This window comes from Lepus europaeus, chromosome 4, assembly GCF_033115175.1.
Source record: "Lepus europaeus isolate LE1 chromosome 4, mLepTim1.pri, whole genome shotgun sequence".
NCBI classification, from domain to species: Eukaryota; Metazoa; Chordata; class Mammalia; order Lagomorpha; family Leporidae; genus Lepus; species Lepus europaeus.
The window spans coordinates 34,955,353-34,968,356 of NC_084830.1; the positions used below are offsets into that span (position 1 = coordinate 34,955,353).

The window sequence follows — 13,004 nt, forward strand, 5'->3', positions numbered from 1 at the left end:
GCATGAACTGTGATGGTAGCAGAATGAATGAGAAGAAAGAGGAGCATGTCTTTTGAATCTGGAGTTACACTCTTTATATACTTACCTATATCTTTTTTTAGAGTTACAGACAGTGAGAGAGAGAGACAGAGAAAGGTCTACCTCCCGTTGGTTCACTCCCCAAATGGCTGCTATGCCCGGCGCTACGCCGATCCGAAGCCAGGAGCCAGGTACTTCTTCCTGGTCTCTCATGCAGGTGCAGGGGCCCAAGCACTTGGGCCATCCTCCACAGCCCTCCTGGGCTACAGCAGAGAGCTGGACTGGAAGAGGAGCAACCGGGACTAGAACCCGATGCCCATATGGGATGCCGGCACCGCAGGCGGAGGATTAACCAAGTGAGCCACAGCGCCGGCCCCTATACTTACCTATATCAATTCATTCAAAAATATAACTACCTGGTATGGGCATGCTCACATCCCATATCAGAGTGCCTGGGTTCAAGTCCTGATTCTACTTCTGATGCCAGCTTCCTTCTAACACACATCCTGAGACACAGCAGGTGATGGCTCAAATACTTCTGCCCAGCCCTGGCTGTTACAGGTATTTGTGGAGTGAACCAGAAGTTGGGAGCACTCTCCATCTGTTTCTCACTCTCTCTGCCTTTCAAACAAATAAATATAAAAAAAATTAAAAGGCAATTTCTAGGGGGTCGTAGTGATGCCTATTTAATTGATTGGTCTTTGGTAACTATGACAACTTCCATATCAAATGTCTCACAGAGTCTCCCAGTTTGTGAGATGATTCTAGGTTCTCTGTAGCTGTGTCCATTAAGACTAAATTCCCTGGCATCCTCTACCAGCCTTTGAGATTTGAAACTGAGGTATGACTGTGTCTAAAGTGTACGTATTTTGCTGCTTCTCTGATCCTCCAGGCTTTATGTGCTGGCTGTTGAGAATACTTTAACTGATGTGCTTAATTAAATGTGACATGTTCCTGTGTAGTGGTCTTGCCTGAATGGATTCCTAGCTCTTTGCAGGCTAGACTGTATTACTTATATAACAAAGTGCCCCAAAATTTAGTGACTTAAAACAACAAACATTAAAAACAAACAAAGAAACAAACATTTGTTATCTTACATGGTTCTTCAGGATCAAAAAAACATGCTGCTTATTATATTATACACCTAATTCTATTCACTAAAACTTGTCACTGAATCTAGACCTTACTTTATGGGAGCAAATTACACAAGAATGAGAATACCAACAGTCAGGGACTTCTGCAATGGTTCTAGGGGCTGCATGTCAAACACCCCTTTATTTTTTTAAGATTTATTTTATTTATTTGAAAGGCAAGTTAAAAGGAGAGAAAGAGAGGGAGCAGGAGAGAGAGAGAGAGAGAGAGAGAATTTCCTCCATCTGACGGTTCACTCCCCAAATGGCCTTAGAGGCCGAGGCTGGGCCAACCAAGCCAAAGCCAGAAGATTGGAACTCCACCCAGCTCTCCCAGATGGCTGCAGATACTCAAGCACTTGGGCCATCCTCTGCTGCTTTACCAAGTGCATTAGCAGAGAGTTGAATCAGAACCAGAGCATCTGGGACGCAAACCAGCACTCATGGGATGCTAACATCCAGCAGGCAGCTTAACCAGCTGCACCCCAAAACTGACCCTAGTCACCTTTATTTTATTTGTATTTATTAGCTCATCATCACCTGGAGTGAATTCTCATCTAATCTGTTTGCCTGTGAAGCTATATACAGTTAATATTTCATATTTAGATTCAAAACAAGATTTCTCCTTCCTCCTACTGACAGATTTTACCCTTTGGAGAATGAAAATATACTTGTCTTCTCCCCACTCCAGTTGTCTTCCACTGAAAGCTGTAGGTTACCATTTCTTCCTGATTTTGATTTGTAAGGTTGTCAGGATAATAACACCAGCATTCCATAAACTCACAATGTCAAAGAGAAAATGAAGAATTCTTTCTGTTCCTTACTGCCAACTGAAAATATTCATATCCAAGTCCTTCGCCACTCAGTCAACAAGCCAAACCCAATTCACTGTGGAAGTAAGCAATTGCCAAACATTTTCTCCTTTTACTTATATCAAATAAATGAAGATCTGTATTAATGTGAACATTGGTTTATTTCATATGTAATTGAAATAATTTGAGGTTTGAGTCTTCAGTGTTTAGGGGAAGACAAAATTCACCAGCTTAAACAACAATTCAACATGGCTTGACTCTGGGCAAGATTCTTTTAAGTCAAGCATAAATTGAATATTGGAAGCCAGGACTAAATTGTGTATGAGCAACTAAGGTCCTGGACTCTGCCATTCACTCAGGAGTTTACAGACTCTGTACATGTTAGATAGAGTATGGTTCCTGAAACCACAACTGTTGTTAGAAAGCAGACAGTCTTATAACCCCCTCATGGCTTTAATTAGTGATTTTGTCCTTTTTTTTTATTATTATGATGTCTACTTTGACAGCACTTAAAGAATCATGTGGTAAGGAGATGATGCTAAAATGCCCACCATGAGATTTTTTGGCTAGGCATCTCCATCATAGATTTTGATGCAGGTCATTGGTCCATTATATGAATAGACTGAAGATAGGACTCTATTCTATTCTCAATTCCACTACAGCCATGTTAACTTCAGAACATCTCTGAGCTTAGTTTCTGTAATGAATACCAAAATTTCAGGTAAATTTTGATGATTCGAGTGTAGTAACATACAAATGAAAATGCTGGCACATGGTATATATTCAGGATATTTTGGTCTTTCGTGTTTTATCAAAATGTACTGGGTATAATTCTGTCAGTGACCTTTTTCACATAGCCATTGCTTCAGTTTTCTGGCTCAGCTGAAGAATCTGGGTGTGGAAGAAAGCTTTCTACTTTCTACATGCAGGACATTATATTGTTAACTGTATTCTGGACACTTAAGAGAGAATTGAGCTGAATATTTAAGTGCTCCCTGAAGTCAAAGCACGATTTAGGAAATTATGTATATGAGAATGTTATGCTGCAACGTGATACATTAAGTCCCAGTGAAGCTGTGGTTCCTAATTCAGACTGTATTAAGTTTCTCTGCTTAAATTTTATTACAGTGCAGATCATCGATATCAAGTGAATCAAGCCAAGTATGAAAGCATTGCTAATAAGAGGAAAACATTTTAATGTATTAAGAAACCACTCTAGAAATTTTACAGAAAATACTCCACTTACTTTGGAGACATTTGCTGGAAAGTTGCTAATGTTGAATTTTATATTAATTTATATTTACAAATGCTTTGCAATAACATTTATTTCTCATCTCCCAAGATTTTCGATTGTTAATCAAACCAAACCACCAACCTAGAGAAGTAATTGTGCTAAAGCAGATGACATCATTACTCCACATCACAATTGAAATTTTCAGATAATTTGGCTTACAATCTCTTGTAGAGTTCTATCCACTATCAAAAAAAAGTCAAGCTGCAGTCTTGAATCTTTACAAACACTTTTTCTCCCAATAATTGAACACTATAATGTCTCTCACACCTCATTCTCTTTGCCCACAGAGTCAAAAAGAAGAGTTAGCAAACTCTGTGTACCTTCCAAGCCATTTATTATTATACCAGAAACTTACACTCCAATGCCTTTCCTACTAGAACTTAATGTAATCCCATTCTTGTCAAACAATTTTGGTTTCCTTGACACATCAATGCTCCATATAACTGTGCCCAGTCTTTTTCATCTCACACTACTCAAACGTCCAAAAGACCAGTGTGTAAACCATGGTTCAGTTTTTTTTAATTCACAATGATAAAGGTGATTATTAAGGTAATACAGTTTCTCATTTTGAAAATGAATGCATTTTATCCCTATACACCAATTTATGAGGAAGCCTCCGGGGGAATCGAAAGGCTGTTTGGTAAACAAAGGAACTGAGTATGGAAACTTAGATAACATTACTAATTAATATATTTAAGCTATGATTGTCTGACACTCCTCTTCACTAAAGACCATGCTGCAGAATAGGTTAAATACTTGACCACTTCACTAAGAGACAGTGCTTGATAACCATAGTGAAGATACCCAAGCTTTTATAGTACTACTGCCTCTCTCTTTCAGGACCTCATGCACACTGGAAAACATAGGATTTAATATTTATCTAAAGTATGTCTTTCTTCTACTCAAAAACAGTATGATCACTTATACTTAGGCATTCTTAACTCAATCATAATCATCTTGATAATTACTGGATATTTTTGTGTCACTTTAGCAAATAACCATACCTACTGATGGTTATGCCATATTATTTAACCAAAGTGCATCATGAGATTGTTGCCATCTACTTCATGTCCTCTTAATGTACCTGTAGCTATGATACCACTGTTGTAAAAGTTAATGTGAAAGCACCTTGTCTCTATAGCAGTGAATTTTTTTTCTTTCTAACATGGGGAATTTTTGCTGCAGTGCCTATGGGAATTTACTGAGCTATTTGGAATCACATACAAACTAGAAGCATGAGGGAATTAACACAGTGGAGAACAAGAGTCTCCCCTCACCCATCCTTTGAGCAGACAATTCTGAGATGTAATTCTCATAGCTCCTTAAACTGTACTCATGATAAAAATTGTATCGGTTGATGTTTTACATTAATCAAGATGAACACATTTTTTCTAAGTTCAACAAATGTAGGATTTAGGGGTATTTTTGTTATGTCCATTTTCACATTGGCAAGTAGACATACCATCGTGACTTTTAGAAATATTTTATCAACTACCAAATCAAGATGCATATTTTCCAGAATATCAAAGCCAATCTAAAATATTTGGACAATTTAAAAAATAAACACAGTATGAGAAAAATTTTACCAAGAAAAATAAGTAAAGCAAGTGTTCAATTGTCTTCCTATTCTCTTTCAATGTTTTAGCATGAAAAAGTGAAAAACTGGGAAACTTGCTCATATAAATTATTTTTCCTCATCTTAATTTATAGAAGCATGTTATGAAATTAGTAAAAAATAATACTATTGCATTATAAATATAAAATATATATAATAACCAGTAGATGACATGGCCTTTGAATTTATCTAAAGATGATTTTCGATTTAAAACTTTCCCCTAAATATTGATAGAAACTCAAACATCAACCAAACATTTTGGCAACACTAAGGAATTATTTTTAAATGCAGTATGCAAACCCTCATTTTTAATTTTATCATCCTAATTTAGAGAAGAAGGAAAATACAATATTCAATCCCCAATGAAATATTAACTCCTCAAACTAGGCTGCTTTACAATGAAAAGTTCTGCATCTGAGTCCGGTGTACTTAGTTAATATTACAATGTGGAGTGTAATTTCAGAATTTCCTGACTTATACTAAAATTACAAGTGAATTAGTTTAATATGTTATAGGCATTTTGGAAGACTGTTCTTAAAATTTTTAAAGTATAGGATTGTTATTTATCTGGAAGGAAGAATATACCGTTTGACAATAATTCTCTGTATGCCTTTACTTGGATAAAGGTTTTGATTGGGCATAGCCATGACTTTTCCTTACATATAAATTGAACAATTTTGTGAAAGTTTCTCTTTTTTCTCTCTTCTGCTCACAATAACAAAACCAAGCACTATACCCTCTCTTTTTCTCTGTTCCAGATTCACTAAAGTAACAGGTCTAATCCTAGGCATCTTGAAGAGTTACCCAATCACCACAGTTATTTTAAACAGAGTGAGCTTTTGTCTCAGCACTCAAATATGTTTAATGTTCTACAATAATCCAGTTGTATTAGTCTTTATTCTGTGTATTATTGCTGTTTGCATTTTTTAAAAAACTTTTATTTAGTAAATATAATTTTCCAAAGTACAGTTTATGGATTACAATGGCTTTTTCCCCCACATAACTTCCCTCCCACCCGCACCCCTCCCATCTCCCGCTCCTTCTCCCTTTCCATTCACATCAAGATTCATTTTCAATTATCTTTATATACAGAAGATCGATTTAGTATATATTAAGTAAAGATTTCATCAGTTTGCACCCACACAGAAACACAGAGTGTAAAATACTGTTTCAGTACTAGTTATAGCATTAATTCACATTGGACAACACATTAAGGACAGAGATCCCACATGAGGAGTAAGTATACAGTGACTCCTGTTGTTGACTTAACAATTTGACACTCTTATTTATGGTGTCAGAAATCTCCCTAGGCTCTAGTCATGAGTTTCCAAGGCTATGGAAGCCTCTTGAGTTCGCTGACTTCGATCTTATTTAGACAAGGTCATAGTCAAAGTGGAAGTTCTCTCCTCCCTTCAGAGAAAGGTACCTCCTTCTTTGATGGCCCATTCTAAAATGTTTGCATTTTATTTCTTTGTTTTTTGTGGCCCTACACCTTCACAGGGCATTCTGGAAATGGGTATTGATGAAGTCTTGCTCAAATAATAAGTCTTATCATACTCCCAAATTTATTCTGAAGGTATAACAAGTTATATTCAGATCCATAGATTGGCAGACGTAAACTTTATCTTTGAAAATGATGAATATAATTTTATATTCACATGATCATAAGAAACATTAAATTTTCTTGTTTCTTATTTTTCACAGGAACAATTCATGACATCCGAAATTGAGAGCATATGGATGGCATTATCTGAAACTTGCTAGAAGTAAAAAAAATTCAATAAAGAAAATGAAGAGGTAATTTTATAATTATCAAAATCTAATTTTAGGTTATATAAAATGATCAGAGTAACTAGTATTTACTGAGAACTTGCTAGTCATCTATGACAAAAGTGATTAGATCACTTCAGTCATTTCCTCTCTACTGGGTCATTTCCATCTAATCCCCCCCTTTTGAAAAAATTCTTCGTGTTTTTTCCCTCAAGCTAACTTATTTTTCTCTCCTTTCCATTTATAGAAAACATCTTAAAAGCAGCCAGTGTCACCATCCTCACTTTCTTTCCTCCCATTGCTATGTTTCATCATGTTTTCATCTCCTCCACTCTACTAAAAATACATTCTTCAAGGTCACTAATTCTTGCTGGCTCCAGTGGTCTAGCCTCAGTCCTCAACTTATCTCCCCTCTCCTGCAGCAGCATTTACGGTAATCGATCAAACTCTATTTCCTGGTATACTTTTTTTCTTTTGGATTCAGAGATATCACACACTTTTGCTTTCCCTTCTGTTAACTGACCACTTTCTTTTTCATCTCCATTCCTAGATTTTTCTGCTCTTCTTGACTTCTAAAATTTTAAGTGCCCCACAGACCAATCCTTGCTGAAATTTCAGATTTTATTACTACTGCAGCGTGGAACTCTGGGCTCTGTGGGTCTAGAGATCCTGCTTCCCAAAGGAAGAACATTTCCAAAAGGGATATAAGAAAAATTCAATTGAACTATAAATTCCGTTGCATGAGCACCTTGCTGGGAACTAGTCTGCAAGATTTGAAGTGATTACTTTTGCAGAGAAAATTGACTCTGATCCTCAGGAGAAGGTAGGACTTTTTGGAATATGTGTGGAATATAGGTGATCTACTTGGGTGACCCTTGCTCTCCCTTCCCCAGTTCTGATGAGTTCTGATGGCAGGTTACAAACGTGCTAGCTCTGGTCAGAGAAGGGCATAGTGAGCGGTGATTCAGATACCCCAGAGAAGGTAGCAGGGTCATGCCTCTTGGTGAGCCCTTTGAGTCCAGCAGAGATAACTTGCTGAGAGTGAGGATCCAGAATACACCGTAAAGAAAGGAGAGCACCAGTACTAGCTGTGGCCCTGTGACCAGTTGCAGCAGTGGGAATTCTAGCTTGTCCCACTAACCTTCCTTTTCCATGTTTCTCTCAGGAAAAAGAGTTCATGAAGAGTTGCTTGCACAACCAATGCAAAGATTGAGTAGTACGAAGGGTAGATGATGGTAGACATTAGGATTTATATTCCCAACTACTGGAAATGCTGTCGGAAGATGGTCTTCAGCTGTCAGCATCCTATAGGGATTTCCTCAGTTAAAGAAAACTGCTTTGCTCAAGATCATGCCTGCTTCCCAGGAAAACTTGTATCTAATTACCAATCAACATAGGGTCATAAAGGTCCAATTCCAGTGCCCTAACTCAAGACATTTTTGAAGTGCTAGCCCATCTGCAGAGCTACCTAGATGATCAGCTGCGGCTTTGCTGGAACTGCATTGCAGCTCAGCTTCTACCTTTGCCCAACCTTTCTTCATTCTTACTTTTTTTTTTTTTTTTTTTTTTTTTGACAGGCAGAGTGGACAGTGAGAGAGAGAGACAGAGAGAAAGGTCTTCCTTTTGCCGTTGGTTCACCCTCCAATGGCCGCCGCGGTAGCGCGCTGCGGCCGGCGCACCGCGCTGTTCCGATGGCAGGAGCCAGGTGCTTCTCCTGGTCTCCCATGGGGTGCAGGGCCCAAGGACTTGGGCCATCCTCCACTGCACTCCCTGGCCACAGCAGAGAGCTGGCCTGGAAGAGGGGCAACCGGGACAGGATCGGTGCCCCGACCGGGACTAGAACCCGGTGTGCCGGCGCCGCAAGGCGGAGGATTAGCCTAGTGAGCCGCGGCGCCGGCTCTTCATTCTTACTTCTACAAGTGTTGATCCAGAAACCATCACTCAAACCTCATATAACCTAATCTCCATTTCAAGGTCTGCTTCTAAGGAAACCCATCCGAGACAATAGGATATTTTAGTGTGATTGATAGAAGAATGTGATATTGATATTGATATTCTTGGGCTGTTGGCTGTCAGTCTCTTGTTTACCTTTCCCAGATTCTGTTCTGTGTGGCAGTAAGTAGGGTGGCTGTTGAGGCTATATTTCCTTAGCTCTCTTATCAACTATCTTCCATTTAGGTTTTCCAATGAGAGATAGCAGTGGGAGATCAGAGAGCAGGAACAAGACAGGTTATTTCTACACCTTTCTCTGCTTTTTGTGGTATCTTGGCATTTCTGGAAGGAAATGCAAGTGCTTTTTCCTTCTTGCATTCCCATCCATGCCACTTGGACTCCTACTGGGCAGCCTATGCTATGAACTGAAATCACTATGTAATTGTAACCCAATAGAAATCTAATTCCCAAACATACTAAATTGCTTTGTGCATGTTTCACACATGTTCCTTTTGCTTAGAAAAGCCAGGCTGTTCTTGTAATCTCAGTCCGACAAACTCATAGCCATCTCTCAAAACTTAGCCTAGGTTTCACCACCTCCTTGAAGCCTCTCTAATACACTCTGCTCCCTCAATCCCAAACATATGTTTCTTTTGAATCTTAGACTTCCATCTATCATGTAACTTGTTCTAATAATTCTTAATTATATATTCATTTGCCTGAAAATAACTGAGATTTCTGTAAGGGCAAGATTGGTCTGGAGGCAGGCATCCCATATCCAAGTACCTAGGCTTGAGTCCCACCTCCACTTCCCATACAGCTTCTTGCCAGTGTATCCCCTAGAAGGCAGCAGATGATAGCTCAGGTATTTGGGTCCCTGCCATTCACATGGGAGACCTGGATAGTGTTTCTGGCTTTAGCCTGGCCCAGCTCTGACTGTTAGGGCATTTGAAACAACTGAAATTGTTGAAAGAGATTCTGTCTGTCTGTCTGTCTCTCTTTCTCATTCTGGCTTTCAAATAAATAAAAATAAAGATTGGTCTGAATGTTAATCTTCTTATCTCTAATGTCTAATGTTAATACAGTATATCTTATATGGTTGTTTATTATTATGAATGAATGCCACAGAATCAGGCTTTGTCAGACACAAGTAAAATGTTTACATGGCATAGATTTGAAGGTATGGATTTTGGAGTCATAGTGTCCTGGAATAGAGACTTAACTCTCAATTTAATAAGAACTTTGTGAAATGACCTTGGGTAAATTGCTTTACTACTCCAAGCCTCATTTCCTTTAGTTATAAAATGGAAATGATAATAACACCAATTTCATAAGATTGTTATAAGCATTAAAAATAACATTTGTAATGGAAATGCTATCATTAGATTTCATTATCATTTGTTGCAGCCTGCCGTGAAGTAGACAGAATGCTGAAGATTTTCACTTGTAATTCTCATTCAGACCTCCCAACAAACTTGGTAAGTCGATGGCAATTCCATAAAAATCAAAGAGCAACAAAAATCTTAGACTCACAACATTTATTTACTCATCTGATGATATACAGTGTGTCAGTATTGGTTATGTCAAGTTGCAGTAATTAAAGCAATCCTGAAATTTCAGTGGATTAACAGATAAAAAGTTGACTTTTGACACATAGCAAGTGTGCTGTTAGCTCAGTGGTTTTCCTGGGTACCTTCATTACAACTTTTCTTCAGGGATCTAAGGCTGCCTTTGGCATGTGACTAGGCCATCCTGAACACATGGTTCTAGTTCACTGCAGCAGGGAATCAGCAACCTGGGAGATTGTACTTTGACTTCTGAGTACATCAATCAACTGATGCACACCACTTCTAACATCCTAGCACATTCATAAGAACTAGTCATGTGGTCTGCCCAATTCCAAAGAAGATGCGAAATTGGAGGGACACAGGGTTACTCAGTGAGTAGTAAGCATTTCTGCCATACCTGGCTGGGAGGTGAGATTCAAAGTGGTCCCATGAGTGCCTCATATGCTTCAAAGCTGGGTTTGCCAAATTAAATAAAGGACATTTGCTTAAATTTGAATTTCAAACAAATGGTGAATATTTTAGTATGTCTATAGCCCATGCAATGTTTGGGATATGCTTAGATCAAAAAATGAGTTATTTACCTGAAATTCAAATTTTTGTTTGTTAAATCTGGCAACCTTATCCAAAGGCCATGCATTTCATATGCGACTCAAAACTGTTGCTAATTTGAAATGGAGAAATATTGCCTCCACTTAGAGGTATTAAAAATCATATTTAAAGCTTTCCAGCTTGTGGCAGAAGATCTAATTCTTATTCCAGCTTCCTGCTAATTACACCCTGGGAGGCAGCAGATGAATGGCTCAAGTAGTTGGGTGCCCACCACCCACGTGGGAGACTTGGACTGAGTTCCCTGCTCCTGGTTTCTGACATTTGAAGGGGGAAGCATCAGATAGAAGGTCTCTCTGTGTCTGTCTCTGTCCTTGTCTATCTCTTTCTATCTATCTGCCTTTAAAAAAAATTAAATTAAAAAAAAAAAAATCCAGCCAAGGCAAGCACATCTGCTGATTGAACTTTGCTAGTCACTTGCCAATTCACTTCAGTTACACTAAATTATAGCTTGGAGAAATAAAAAAAGAGTCCTAATAAAACATCTTGGATGTCCCCCACTCCATCAACAACTAAGAAGGTAGTTGGTCTTCTGCAACTTACTTACATTGTCTAACTCTTCCCTTTCCTTACTTGTAAAAGTAGAAGACTTGATTTGAAAATCTAGAGAGTACTTTCTTCCTTATAAAATATATCATTCTATAACTCTATTGAGTTACTTCTGTTGTACTGTGTCAGGATGTTAAGGAAACAATGTCGCAAATAATACTTCTGAATAGTCTCTCTCAGAGTAGATTCCCCAGGAGGATATACACTTATTTGGATAACAATGCTGTTTCTTAAATCATTTTTGGAAAATGTACATATTCTTTCGCATATCCTCTTCTGGTGGCAAATTACTTTTCCATGAAAGTAGATTTATTTTTGGAACCAAACTGGAGCTATTCAGATTCAAGTCCAATAGGTAGTCAAACTGAAAAATAAAGGAAAATTTTGGGCTAAAAATGAGACAGGTTTATCAAATAAATGAAACTGATTTTTAATTTTTTAATTTATTTAAGGTGAGCAAATTTCATGTATTTCATATATACAATTTTAAGAGCATAATCTTAAGCCACCAATTAAAAAGTTAGCTTTAAGACAATTCAAAAATCAGTTCTGAAAAATAAATATATTACCTACAACTTTGGAAGACTTACACTCAACTGATGTGTGAGTTCTGCAAATTGGTTACAAAAAATTACCCTCTATCAAAAAGCTAGTGATTCATTGCTATTCATGATAAAGTATTGAAAATACAATTCCACATGATTTATTACCCAGATGCTCTTGAAAATGACTTTTATCCCAAGACACAATTCCTTTATGGTGAACTTTTCAACTATGTTTAGAAAAGAAATACTCAACACAGTTTTCTACCGCTCAACAGTATACACACACGCACACACACACATATAACTTATATTATTCATAATATCATTTTAAAAGTTCAAAATTTTACACTAGATCTTGTAAAGATTATGTGACAAATGAAGACAATGGAAAATTTTCTTAGTGGAAGAGCTCATTTGTCATAATTGAAGATTAGTTACTTTACATCAAAATGCAAGGATTTAAAAAGCAAAACATATTTCCATACAAAAACAAAATAGAAATGAGCAAATCAATCAAAACCATACAATTTCAGCTGCCAATGTATCAGTGCTGTGCTGTATCAAGTAAAGCTAGTGCATGCAATGTCAGCATCCCATATGGGTAATGGTTTAAGTCTCAGCTGCTCTACTTCCAATCCAGCTCCCTGCTAATGCACCTGGGAAAACAGCGGAAAATGGCCCAAGTGCTTGGGCCCCCTGCACCCATGTGGGAGAACTGGAAGAAGCTCCTGGCTCCTAGCATCGACCTGATCCAGCCCCGGCCATTACAGCAATTTTGGAAGTGAACCAGAAGGTAAAAGATCTCTCTCTCAATCTCTCTCTCACTATGCCCCACCTCCCACCCCCTGGTGTAACTCCGACTTCCCACCACACTCTGTGTAACTCTGACTTTCAAATAAATAAATAAATCTTTTAAAAAGAGGCAGCCAATGGGGCCGGCACCGTGGCTAACTTGGTTACTCCTCCGCCTGTGGTGCCGGCATCCCATATGGGTACCAGGTTCTAGTCCCAGTTGCTCCTCTTCCAGTCCACCTCTCTGCTGTGGCCCGGGAGGGCAGTGGAGGATGGCCCAAGTGCTTGGGCCCCTGCACCCGCATGGGAGACCAGGAGGATGCACCTGGCCGCTGGCTTCAGATCAGGGTAGCGCCGGCCGTAGCACCGGCCG

The 13,004-nt window shown here is 38.4% G+C and overlaps 1 long non-coding RNA gene across 2 annotated transcripts in view; it reads left to right on the top strand.

The window, feature by feature from the left end:
- LOC133758307 (uncharacterized) overlaps positions 1 to 12,685 on the top strand; it is a 193,727-nt gene extending 181,042 nt beyond the window's left edge. For both annotated transcript variants that reach the window (XR_009865780.1, XR_009865781.1), the window contains 3 exons: positions 6,574 to 6,666; positions 9,979 to 10,049; positions 12,480 to 12,685. This is a non-coding gene — a long non-coding RNA (uncharacterized LOC133758307). The remainder of the gene's footprint in view (positions 1 to 6,573; positions 6,667 to 9,978; positions 10,050 to 12,479) is intronic.
- Positions 12,686 to 13,004: the final 319 nt, after the last annotated feature.